This window comes from Nuphar pumila, chromosome 7 (genome assembly GCF_984573655.1).
Source record: "Nuphar pumila chromosome 7, dmNupPumi1.hap1.1, whole genome shotgun sequence".
Taxonomy (NCBI): domain Eukaryota; kingdom Viridiplantae; phylum Streptophyta; class Magnoliopsida; order Nymphaeales; family Nymphaeaceae; genus Nuphar; species Nuphar pumila.
In genome coordinates this window covers 30,427,636-30,440,373 of record NC_143255.1, presented here as the reverse complement: position 1 = coordinate 30,440,373, position 12,738 = coordinate 30,427,636, and the positions used below count along the sequence as shown (strand labels likewise).

At 44.8% G+C, this 12,738-nt stretch overlaps 1 pseudogene; it reads left to right on the top strand.

Moving 5' to 3' along the window:
- Positions 1–452: 452 nt before the first annotated feature.
- Positions 453–11,554, top strand: LOC149831733 (LOB domain-containing protein 20-like; annotated as a pseudogene).
- Positions 11,555–12,738: the final 1,184 nt, after the last annotated feature.

The following is a 12,738-nucleotide window of genomic DNA, read 5'->3' as shown; positions in this document are numbered from 1 at the left end:
TATATATATATATATATATATATATATATATATATATATATATATATATATATATATATATATATATATATATATATATAGAGAGAGAGAGAGAGAGAGAGAGAGAGAGAGAGGTAAGGAACTCTAAAGGCAAGGTCAACTTGGCATGCATTGCATGAAACATATATAAAAGAAAAGAAATACGTTTAAACTTTTACAAGAGTAACGCCTCTCAATGGCCATCACATTCAAACTGCCTATGTTCGGTATGACACTCACGAGACAAGCGTGTCCTCTTCTCCCGCTTTCCCCCAGCCCCCTCCCCGCCTGCCATTTTCCGGTCACCAATTCACCGGAATCTCGAGATTCCAGCAGACCAACCTGGATCCCAAGCCAAGAAGTCGCCTGAGAAGCCATGGTATGACTCAAAAAGCTCACTGGCGAACCTACTTGACCCACATAGCACCAAGTCCATGGCACCTAGGCGAAGTCCCGATGCCAGGAAACAGACGGTGTCACATGGTAGGGACAATGGGAGTAGCAGCAGCTGCAGTGGAAGCACCGCGCCCTGCAGTGCATGCAAGTTCCTCAGAAGGAAATGCGTAAGCGGGTGCATAATCGTGCCCTACTTTGCCCCGGACCAAGGTGTGGCTAGGTTCGCTGCAGTCCATAAGGTGTTCGGTGCAAGTAATTTGACCAAGTTGCTACTGCACATACCGGGAAACCGTAGGCAAGATGCGGTCTTGACGATCTCATATGAAGCTCAAGCAAGACTTGCTGATCCAGTTTACGGATGTGTATCAACAATACTAGCATTACAGCAACAGGTTTGATATTTGTCATGGTGTGCGTGCATGCATGTGTGTGGACATGTTTACATCATCTGACTTGCAAAGTTGGTGCAAAAGCTTGAACCAAGTTTTTATATGGTGACCATCGATGTCACGGGCCTATTTCCTTCAATGGGCCAGCGCGGCGCGACGGTCCTTCCTTACCGCCGCAAGCCTACTCGTCAGCTCGCTTGCCGGTCGCTGAAGCTTATGATCAGAGTGCAAGAGAGCAAGAGAGAATAGAGGGAGAGAAGTTGCAATCACAAGAAGCAATCACAACGAGGGTGAACAAAAGAAAGCTCAACGCATTTAATTCATTCACAATTTTGCCCGCAGGCCATTACAGTTCAAGTATACGGGCTGCCCCTTCGGGGTATTGATTCACCTGAACCGAGCAGCTTACATCAGACTCAACAAAAGCAAAACAGACTCTAGCGCAACTGTACACTGTAAGTCGCAAGGGAACATGCTCCCCCCTTCAAATCATGCGCCGTCCTCGGCGCCATCTGTTTCGTGGTAAGCCCTGACTTCAGCCGGGTAGCGGCTGTTCATTCGAAATGCAGGCTCCCACGTTGGTTCCGTTGTTTCCTCCCACTGCACCAAGTATTTCTTCGCTTGCCCCAAGTAGTTGACCTTGTGGCGAAGGATCTGACTAAGGTGCTTCTCGGCCCGTTGTGCTGCCGGGGCCCTCTGCATGATGGGAGCGCGTTGCGGCACATTGCGTTCCGGGTCTCCATCATCTGGATGGAACTGCTTGAGGTTGCACACGTGGAACACCGGGTGCACCTTGAAGTCTGGGGGCAACTCCAGCTTATATGCCAGCTTGCCCACCTTCTTTGTGATGGTGAAGGGTCCCTCATACTTTCTGAGTAGTCCGCGGTGCCGCCCGCGGAAGATGCCTGTGCGACCAGGCTATAACTTCACCAACACTTGGTCCCCAACCTGGAATCCTGCGGGCCGACGGTGTTTGTCTGCCCATTTCTTCATTCTCTTTGCCGCTTTGTGTAAGAATGCCTTCGCCAACTCATTCTGCTCGTGCCAGTCGCGAACAAACTGATAGGCGAAGGATGGCCTTCCCTTTTCTTGTGCGGCAAGAGTGTGCGGGGTCAGTGGCTGCTGCCCCATGGCTATCTCAAACGGGCTGTGGCCTGAAGATTCGCTCTTCTGCAGATTATAACAAAACTGTGCCACATCAAGGAGCTTCACCCAATTTTTCTGATTGGCACTAATAAAGTGCCTAAGGTACTGCTCCAGTACCCCGTTGATGCGCTCTGTCTGCCCATCTGTCTGCGGATGGAAGCTTGTTGAAAACAGCAAATCAGAGCCAAGTAACCAAAATACTTCACGCTAGAACTTGCCCATGAAGCGAGCATCGCGATCGCTCACAATGCTCTTTGGTATGCCCCAATGCTTCACCACATGCTTTACGAACAACTCTGCAGTCTTCTCTGCAGGGCACTCCTTGGAAGCTGAGATGAAGGTGGCATACTTTGAGAAACGATCCACCATGACTAAAATAGAACTGAGGCCCTCTACCTTTGGCAGACTAACAATAAAGTCCATAGAGATGCTTTCCCAAGGACGTTCTGGAATTGGTAGAGGCTCAAGGAGACCGGCAGCCTTCTGGTTTGTCCCCTTATCTTGCTGGCAGATGAGGCATGTCCGCACATACCCCTCAACATCGTCTCTCATCTGCGGCCAATAGTAGCCGCGCTCAAGGAGTGCTAAGGTCCGCTCCTGACTAGGATGGCCGGCCCATAGTGTATCATGGCACTCCTTGAGTAGCTCTCGGCGAAGGCTTCCCCACCGTGGTACAAAGATGCGTCCCCCTTTTGTTACAAGGAGGCCATCCTGTAGCCAAAATCGCCGAGTCTTCCCTGCCTGCGCCAGAGAAACAAGGTGTTGTGCGGTCGGATCCTGCTGTGTACCCTCGCGGATGCGGCTCAGCAATGCACCCTCCAAATGCACTTCAGAAGGCTCTGTGCGCGCATCAGCTAATTCAGCCCTACGGCTCAGGGCATCCGCCACAACATTGGTTTTTCCAACCTTGTACTCTAAGGCAAAGTCGAACTCAGCCAAAAACATCTGTCATCGAGCTTGCTTGGGCGTCAACTTCTTTTGTGTCTGAAAATAGCTCGTGGCCACATTGTCCGTCTTGACGACGAACTCGGCACCCAAAAGGTAGTGCCGCCAGGTCCTGAGGCAATACACAATGGCGGTCATCTCACGTTCGTGCACTGTGTACCGCCTCTCTGCATCCTTCAGCTTACGACTCTCATATGCGATCGGATGCCCGTCTTGCATAATAACTCCGCCAATGGCAAAGTCTGAGGCATCAGTGTGGACTTCGAAGGGTCTCGAATGATCAGGCAGTCGCAGCACTGGCTCTCTCACTAAGGCTTTCTTCAAGCCCTCGAAGGCATCTTGGCACGCTCCTGTCCAGAGCCATACCTGATTCTTCTTCAACAAATCTGTGAGGGGCGCAGCAATGAGGGAATAACCTTCGATGAAACGCCGATAATAATTTGCCAAGCCGAGGAATGACCGCAATTCTGGCACTTTGCTTGGCGGAACCCATTCCTGGATGACCCTTATCTTCTGCCCATCCATACACAGCACACCACGCCCCACAACGTGGCCAAGGAAGCTGATCTCCTCCTGCCCGAAGAGACACTTCTCTCGTTTAACACAGAGGTCATTCTCCTTCAGCACCTGAAACACTGTTCGCAAGTGCCCGACATGTTCCTCCATGTTACTGCTGTAGATCACGATATCATCCAGATAGACTACCACAAACTTGTCTAAGTAAGGGTAAAAAATCTGGTTCATTAAAGTTGTGAACGTGGCTGGAGCATTTGTCAACCCGAATGGCATTACTAGAAATTCGTAAGCACCATAGCGGGTGACACAAGTTGTTTTCGGCTCATCACCTTCGGCAATCCTCACCTGCCAGTAACCCGATCGCAGATCTAGCTTGGAAAAGATACGGGCACTGCCTAGCTGATCGAACAAGTCTGCTATCAATGGCAATGGATACTTGTTCTTCACCGTGACCTTGTTCAAGGCCCGGTAATCCACACATAACCGTTTAGAGCCATCATGTTTCATCTGAAAAAGGACCGGGGCACCAAATGGGGCTTTTGATGGACGAACAATGCCTGCGTCCAACATCTCGTCTAGCTGCCTGCGCAGCTCCTTCAACTCTGCTGGCCCCATACGGTATGGAACCATTGCGGGAGGCTTTGCTCCCGGGGTCAACTCAATCTTGTGGTCGACCTCGCGTCTTGGCGGAAGACGCTTTGGCAATTCCGGAGGCATCACCCCCCGAAACTCCTCCAATAGAGGGGCTAGGGTCGGCGACACTGCTGCTTCTACCTTCCCTTCATCTGCACGCACTGCAACTAAGAATGTCTGCTCCCCATGCTTGACACCCTTCTTCAGTTGCATTGCTGATAACACTGAAGACTTGCCTTTCTGCGTAAGGCATTGCACTGTGTGGGACAGGTCTGATCCCATGATCGTCAACGTGTTAAACTTTGGCAGCATCATCACATTCTGGCTTCGCAGAAACTCCATACCCAGAATCACCTTGAAATCGTCCAGGGGCACCACAGAGAAGTTGGCTTTGCCGACCCAACTCCCCACTTGAGTAGCCACATCTCTTGCTTCACCAAGAATGGGCTTGGCCTTAGAGTTTACTGTTTTGATAGTCCTCTGCTTTGGCCCAGTTTTCAAGCCCAACCGCTCTGCCTCTTCCCGCGAGACAAAATTGTGTGTGGCCCCGGAGTCTACCATTGCCGAAGTAGACTTTCCATTCATAATGACTTCTACGTACATAAGTTCCTTACTGACCTGCATGTTCTTAGCTGCGCAACTTCTAGCTGCGTTAATCGATCGCATGGCGCCCATCCTCGGTTGCATGGTCTCAGTGTCACTGCCTTCAGTATCACTGCATTCTTCCTGTGCAGCATTGGCTTGCCCGTCGTCCTTTACAAGGCGCTTTGGGCATTGCCGGACGATATGTCTATCACCACAGAACCAACATGTCACAACCGCACCCTTGTTGTTGTTGTTATGCTTTGTGTAGTTCTGTTTCTTTTCGGATTGATGGCGTGTCGACGCCTCACCTTTATCGTTGCGCTGCTCATCCTTCTTGCCTCCGTGGTCAGGCTTCTTCCCAACTTTGGTTGATGGGGTGAAAGGTTTGCGCTGAGTATCAACTAAGCGCTCAGCCGCCACATATGCATCTTCCAAAATACGGGGGTTGCTCCTTTCCACTTCGGACTGTGCCCATGGTTGAAGTCCCACAATGAACCAGTTGAGCATGTCGTCTTCTGGCATGTTAGGTATCTCCAGCATAAGCTTCTGGAACGTTCTGACATAGTCTTGCAACGAACCAGTATGTTTGAGTTCACGAACCATCCGGTAAGCCTGTCTCTGCGCATTTCTTGGCATGAAGTAGTTGCGCAACTCTACTTTGAAGTCGTCAAAGGTGTCTATCACACATTGACCCCTCTCCATGTCATTGCGCTTCCGCCTCCACCAAGCGATAGCATCACCATCAAGTAAGGCCGCTGCAGCCTTGATCCTCAGATCTTCAAGGGTCACATTTTGGATATCCAAGTAGTCTTCTACTTGGAACAAGAAGTTCTCAATGGCCTTGCTGTCGCGAGAACCATTGAATTTTGCGGGTCTAGGTACATCAATCCTTGATGGTCTCTCACCATTTCCGCCATTCAGGGTCACCGTCCGCTGCAACGTACGGTTCCTCAACTCAAGATCGGTCACTGTAGTCGTCAACGAAGTGACCTGCCCCATTAGTAAGTTCACCTGCTCTTGCAGGCTCGCCACCACATCATTCAATCCATTGAATGATTCACATGCGCGTGAAATCGCTTCATCATGCGAAGTCACATCTTCCACCAACTTGTTAACAGTTGCAGCCAACTCTTCTTGGCCCCGAGGTGAACCCATCTCCTCAGCTTCGGCAACTGCCTTGCCTCTGGTGTTGCGCAAGTGTTGATAAGGCGCCACGATGTCTTGCTCACAAATCGCAGCCTGTCGGCGTGTCTGTCGACACCGACTCCGGAGTCCCTTCCCCAGCACGAGAACGGGCTCTGGTACCACTTGTCACGGGCCTATTTTCTTCAATGGGCCAGCGCGGCGTGACGGTCCTTCCTTACCGCCGCAAGCCTACTCGTCAGCTCGCTTGCCGGTCGTGGAAGCTTATGATCAGAGTGCAAGAGAGAAAGAGAGAATAGAGGGAGAAAAGTTGCAATCACAAGAAGCAATCACAACGAGGGTGAACAAAAGAAAGCTCAACGCATTTAATTCATTCACAATTTTGCCCGCAGGCCATTACAGTTCAAGTATACGGGCTGCCTCTTCGGGGTATTGATTCACCTGAACCGGGCAGCTTACATCAGACTCAACAAAAGCAAAACAGACTCTAGCGCAACTGTACACTGTAAGTCGCAAGGGAACAATCGAAATCTTCAATTTAAAGAATAGTTCTAAACAACTTAAAAACGTGTTTGGATAGACTTATCTAGATAAGCAAGATACATTCAAAAAATTGCATTGTGCAGCAGTGTAAGTTCTTGATTTACACGGATTTTAAATGATAAGTGGGTGGATGCACACACACACTTGGTAGGCTCTAACAGTAAGTCAATTTTATGAACTCGTTTTCTATAGATAAATAAAATGATTGATGATGCTCCTGATCATTTATTTATATGAATCATGTCCATCTGTAGACTCTAAGTTATCTCTTGAAGGAGGCACTTGGATGCAGCCACTTATCAAGATACTTTGAATGAACCGGTATATTGCATTGTGGATAACATAGGAATATCCTGGCCTATCCAACTTATTCAGATAAGTGGCTGCATCCAAACATGAACCACCCTCTAACAGTAAGTCAGATGAGCAAGACTATTTCTACTAGGATATTGTCAGAGTCCAAATTTGAGCTTTTACCATGACTGAGTCTCCCAACCAAATCTAACCTAATTGAGTGTAATCTTCCTGCCCTGGATTTTCTCTTCTTAAATGAAAAAAATCTTTTGATTTACACTATACCAGATTTTGAAATGTTTAACTAAATCTTGATATACCAAAAAAAATGGGGGCATTTTAATGTTTTTTCCATAAGAAAGAAATAAGCCGGGTCAAATAAGTTAGCTGGACCAAGTCACACTATGCTAACTGAGGGTTCTCAAATTCGAAGCCCATTGGGGTTAAACTTTTAGCTTGACTATTATAAAAGGAAATCAAGCCTAATTTGGACTTGGCTCCAGTTCAGGCATTTCAAACCAAGATCCGGATCCAACCATTTACGTAGATTTGGAATACAGTATCAATTAGACTAAGCCAAATCCATTTTGGAATACAACCATTTACGTAGATTTGGAATACAATATCAATTGGACAAAACCGAATCTATTTTGGAATACAACCATTTACGTAGATCCGGATCACACCTACTGTTTTGGGTGTTTGTTTCATCCGTAGTGTGAAGGTCTGGAGGTGGGGAAAAAGGATTCAATCCACTTGCAGAGGGCAAAATTGGTCCTCTATCAATGCTGGCCTCTCTGTGTTCGATATTGGTCTGCTTCAACGGCCAAGATTAACAGAGGATCGATTTTGTCCTCCATAAAAGGATTGAATACATCCTTGGGGCTGGGCTGGAGAAGTCCTTTCCCGTGGGAAAGGGCATGCGTGGGCATTTCTCGATCTGTGTGGTTCTTTCCCATGGGAGGGCTTTCCCTTCCCTCTTGTTGACACATACAGGGGGGGTCGTTTGTTTCATGCCCCACTTTCATGTGAAAGGGATCGTTCACATGAAAGTGGCGCTCTTTCCCAACTGGGTTGAAATGAACACCAAACTGGAAAGAGCGAGTCGGGCCCACACATATTCCCACCAAATAACAGGTTTCAATGGAAACCTGCATCACACCTCCCCCCTGGGGAAGCATTTCCCATCCAAGGTGGGGGCTTTGAGGGGATTTTGGTTTCCACCTATTCCCCTTTCTGCAGCATGAAACAAACGACCCCCAAAAATTGTGAGCCCGTATTTGATCGTCATGTTGGAAGAGAAAAGAAAGGAAGAAGTAAATTTTATTTTGCCATACTCATTATCAATTCTTATCCACCTTCCCGAGCTCATTTTTGTTTAAATTACAGTCGGACTCCTCTCAATTGATCCCCTTATTTGATGCTTCCTGTTCCTCCAAATCCAAGAAAAAGCAGTTCTATGAAAAAAAGATTAAATTCCATGATATTAGTGTTTTCAGGTAGCTGCATTGCAAGCAGAGCTATCAGTAGTCCAAACGCAGCTCATAAATAGCAGGACAGCCGTTGCCAACGCCCAACAAATCCCATATCAGCAACACTATGTAGGTTTTTTGCAACCAGCAACAACAACAACAACGCCTTCATCCCAAAACAATTGGGGTCGGCGATATGAACCAAAAAAGAAAATCATTCTGGGTCTTCCACATGAATCCTTCTCCTCCAATCATTTCTATCCAATGCCATGTCCTCGGTGAGGTTCAAAGCATTCATATCCTTTCCTATCACCTCCATCCATGTCTTCCTAGGCCTACCCTACCCCGACCTCTTTTAACTAATATATTTTCCCATTTCTCCATCCTTCTAACTGGAGCATCATTAGGCCTTCGCCAAATATGTCCAAACCATCGTAAACGATTCTCTCTCATCTTATTTTCAATGGGTGCAACGCCTACCTTCTTACGTATCTCCTCATTCCGAATCTTATCTTTTATTGTATTTCCACACATCCATCCCAGCATACGCATCTCAGCTACACTCATTTTTTGAATATGATGTCTCTTGGCAGCCCAACATTCCGTACCATATAGTAAAGCGGGCCTAATAGTTGTCCTATAAAACTTTTCCTTCAACCGCAATGGTAATCTACGATCGCACAATACTCCAGTTGTACTTTTCCATTTCATCCACCCAACCTTTATCCTATGATTTACATCCCCATCAATTTCTCCATACTTTTGAAGGATAGATCCCAAATATTTGAAACAATCATCCACCGGTATTTCTTGCTCACCAAGCTTCACTACACTCCCATCACTACTTCGTTGCTTACTAAACCGACATTCCATGTATTCTGTCTTACTCTTACTCAACTTAAAACCTCTTCCTTCCAATGTTTGTCTCCATAATTCTAACTTAGCATTAACCCCAGCTCTAGACTCATCAATCAAAACAATATCATCAGCAAACAACATACACCACGGCACATTTTCTTGAATTGATATCGTAAGCTCATCCATCACTATAGCAAATAGGAAAGGGCTTAAAGCAGATCCTTGATGTAACCCAACCGTTATAGAAAAATTGGTTGTCAGTCCTCCACAAGTGCGGACATTGGTTACTACTCCTTCATACATATCCTTAATTATATTAATGTACTTGAGAGAAACACCTTTCTTCATCATTGTCCACCAGAGAACGTCCCTAAGTACTCTATCGTATGCCTTCTCCAAATCAATAAAAACCATATGCAAATCTTTGTTCCTCTCTCTATTTCTCTCAATAAGTTGTCTAAGAAGATGTATAACTTCCATAGTTGATCTTCCAGGCATAAAACCAAATTGATTCTCCGATATCATGACAATCTTCCTCAACCTAGACTCAATCACCCTCTCCCAAAGTTTCATAGTATGACTCATGAGTTTTATACCACGATAGTTTGTGCAATCTTGTATATCACCCTTATTCTTATATAGAGGCACCAAAGTACTCTTCCTCCACTCATTAGGCATCTTATTTGTCCGCCAAATCTTGTTAAAAAGATTTGTCAACCATTCTAAACCTTTCTCTCCTAAGCATTTCCAAGCCTCGATAGGTATACCATCTGGGCCAACTGCCCTTCTTGATTTCATTTTCTTCAAAGCCTCTGCAATTTCTTTCTTTTGAATCTTAAGCATGAAGTCACGATTCATCTCATGAAAAGGAATGGACAAGTCTCCAAGATCTTGAGCATGACTTTCATTAAATAACTTATCAAAATAATTTTTCCATCTCTCTTTAATCTCCTCATCTTTGACTAAAACCCTTTGTGTTTCATCTTTGATACATCTAACCATACCCAGATCCCTCGATTTCCTATCTCTCATCTTTGCAAGCCTATAAATATCCTTCTCGCCCTCTTTGTTATCCAACTTGTCATAAACCTCCTTATATACCTTATCCCTCGCGTTCTGAACTACTTTTTTAGCTTCCTTCTTTGCTATCATATACTTCTTCAAATTCTCATTATCACGACTCTTACTTAGATTTCTATAACACTCTCTTTTAACCTTAATAGCTAATTTGACATCCTCATTCCACCACGATGTATCCTTACCTAGCGGTGCACCGCCTTTAGACTCACCCAATACCTCCTTAGCCACCTTTCTCATGCCACCCGCTATTTTATTCCACATTGATTATGAATCCTCCTCGAGACACCAATAAGCTTTCTTAACTACCTTCTCTACAAACATTCCTTGTTTAGCTCCTTTCAGTGCCCACCACTTAATTCTAGGATCTATCCTATGTCTATCCCTTTTGTGGCATTGTCTAATTCTAAGATCTAAAATTAAGACTCTATGTTGTGTAGCTACACTTTCTCCCGGTATAACCTTACAATCGATGCAACAACTCTTATCTCTATTTCTAAGTAGGAAAAAATCTATCTGACTTGTATTAACCCCAGTTTTAAATGTTACTAGGTGAGACTCTCTCTTCCTAAACCAAGTGTTTGCTAAGATCATATCATAGGACAAACCAAAATCTAAAATCCTTTCTCCACTTTCGTTTCTTTCTCCTATACCATAGCCTCCATGGATACTCTCAAATCCATTCCTACTAATGCCTACATGTCCATTAAGGTCACCGCCGATGAAAAGCCTTTCTTCATAAGATATCCCTTGTACTACTCCATCTAAATCTTCTCAAAATTGACGCTTAATGGAATCATCTAAACCTACTTGAGGTGCATAAACACTAATAATATTAATAATCTCCGAACCTAATACTAATTTAATAAGTAAAATCCTATCACCCTTCCTACGGACCTCAACTACATTATTTATAAACTCACGACTCATAACAATCCCTACTCCATTCCTATTCCTATTTATTCCTGTATACCAAATCTTATATCCCCAAGGTTCTATCACTTTTGCTTTCTCACCTACCCATTTGGTCTCTTGTAAACATAAAATATCAATCTTTCTCCTACACATAACATCTACTAACTCTATCAACTTACCAGTTAAAGATCCTATGTTCCAAGTGGCTAACCTAATATTATGGTCTTGGACTAACTTCTTTACCCCCACCCGTCCAACAAAGTGAGGGAACCCTTGCCTATTTGACACCACACCCGGGCGCCGGTGTGACGCGTCGCTTCCGGGCGACGACCTAGCAACTCTTGCTCATTTATCACTGCCTCCGAGCCTATAGTGTACAACGCGTCGCTCAGTAGGGAACGCCCCAACGAAATTCTCATTTTTTGCAACCAGCATTTTCCAATAATTCCTCTGCTTCAAACAATTTGGCCAGCTTAGGAAACTATCCTGGCAGATGCAGCGCCATCTTCAAGAAGCTTCGAGCCTCTTCAATTATCTCATCCGTCAAATGATGAAGAAGATGACTATGATGAAGAAAGCCAGAAACCAGTTGTATTTGCCAACACCATGCTTCACCCAAAATAACTAACCAATTCTTTCCTAGAAAATGTTGATCACATATTCTCCCTGACCATGCTTCACAGAGAGTCTCACCCATTGAAGAGAGAGGTGGGCCCACTCTCCGTTCAAATGAGAGCCTTATCCAAAATGAAGCATGCTTCATTCTGGATAAGCTTAATCGTGAAACGGTAAACCTGAATTTTAGTTAGGTTATCAGCTACCCAAGAGGGAGTAAACTACCAGCTACTTAAATCTTTTGTGTGTGTGTGTGTATATATATATATATATATATATATATATATATATATGAGAGGGCTTACTCATTGAATTAACCAAATATTGTGTGAGAGAAAACCCCTCCCGAAGAAGGCCATAAACAACATCAATCCCTCCGTTCACTTCTATTCTTCAGTGGTATCAGAGCCAAGGTTGCTGCATACATAGGCTCCTCCACAGGTCACAACTCCATTGTTTGTCACCGCTCGAGGTCATCGACACTCGTTCTCAGTTCAAGAGAATACACAGGAAATCAGTAGAGGTCAATCACTTCTTTTATATAACTCATTAGAAGAGGTTATCAAATTTTGATGACCCCTGCTTCTATTTGATAGTAACAAGTGAAACAAACCCAGTCATGGGTTTGCTTGTTGCAGACAACCTCAACAAAGGAGAGGAGCATAACTTTTTTTAAGGATCACCAGTAATCGACGACTCCTTAATATTTTTTCTAGGTTTGCTAGTGATATTTTTTTATCAAATTTTATGAGGGTCGCCAGTAACAAGCGGGTCTTCACTCGCATAACCATTGCAAATGGCCGCCTGCATCAGGTAACCTTGGAAAAAATAATATAATAAAAAAAGGGGGTTTATTTTTTGGGGTCACCACGACAACCTCCATTTGAGGAGAAAAAGAACAATTCATTCCATCGACAAGAGGATTATAAAAAAAAACACAAAACAAAACAAAAAAGGGAGCATTACCTTTTTTCTCTTTCTTTTCATCGAAAAATGGCAGACCGAATGACCGATCAGTCTCTGTTTTCTTTCTTCTTTAGACGCCTGCCTCATCTCTACAGTTTTTTTTTTCAGTGACAACCCCAGAAAGGCAATCGAACCCTAGATCCTTCTCTCACTAGCTAAGAAATAAAAAACAAAAATAACAAAAAGAAGGGGAAGAACCCCAGCATAAAACAAACAAAAAATAAATA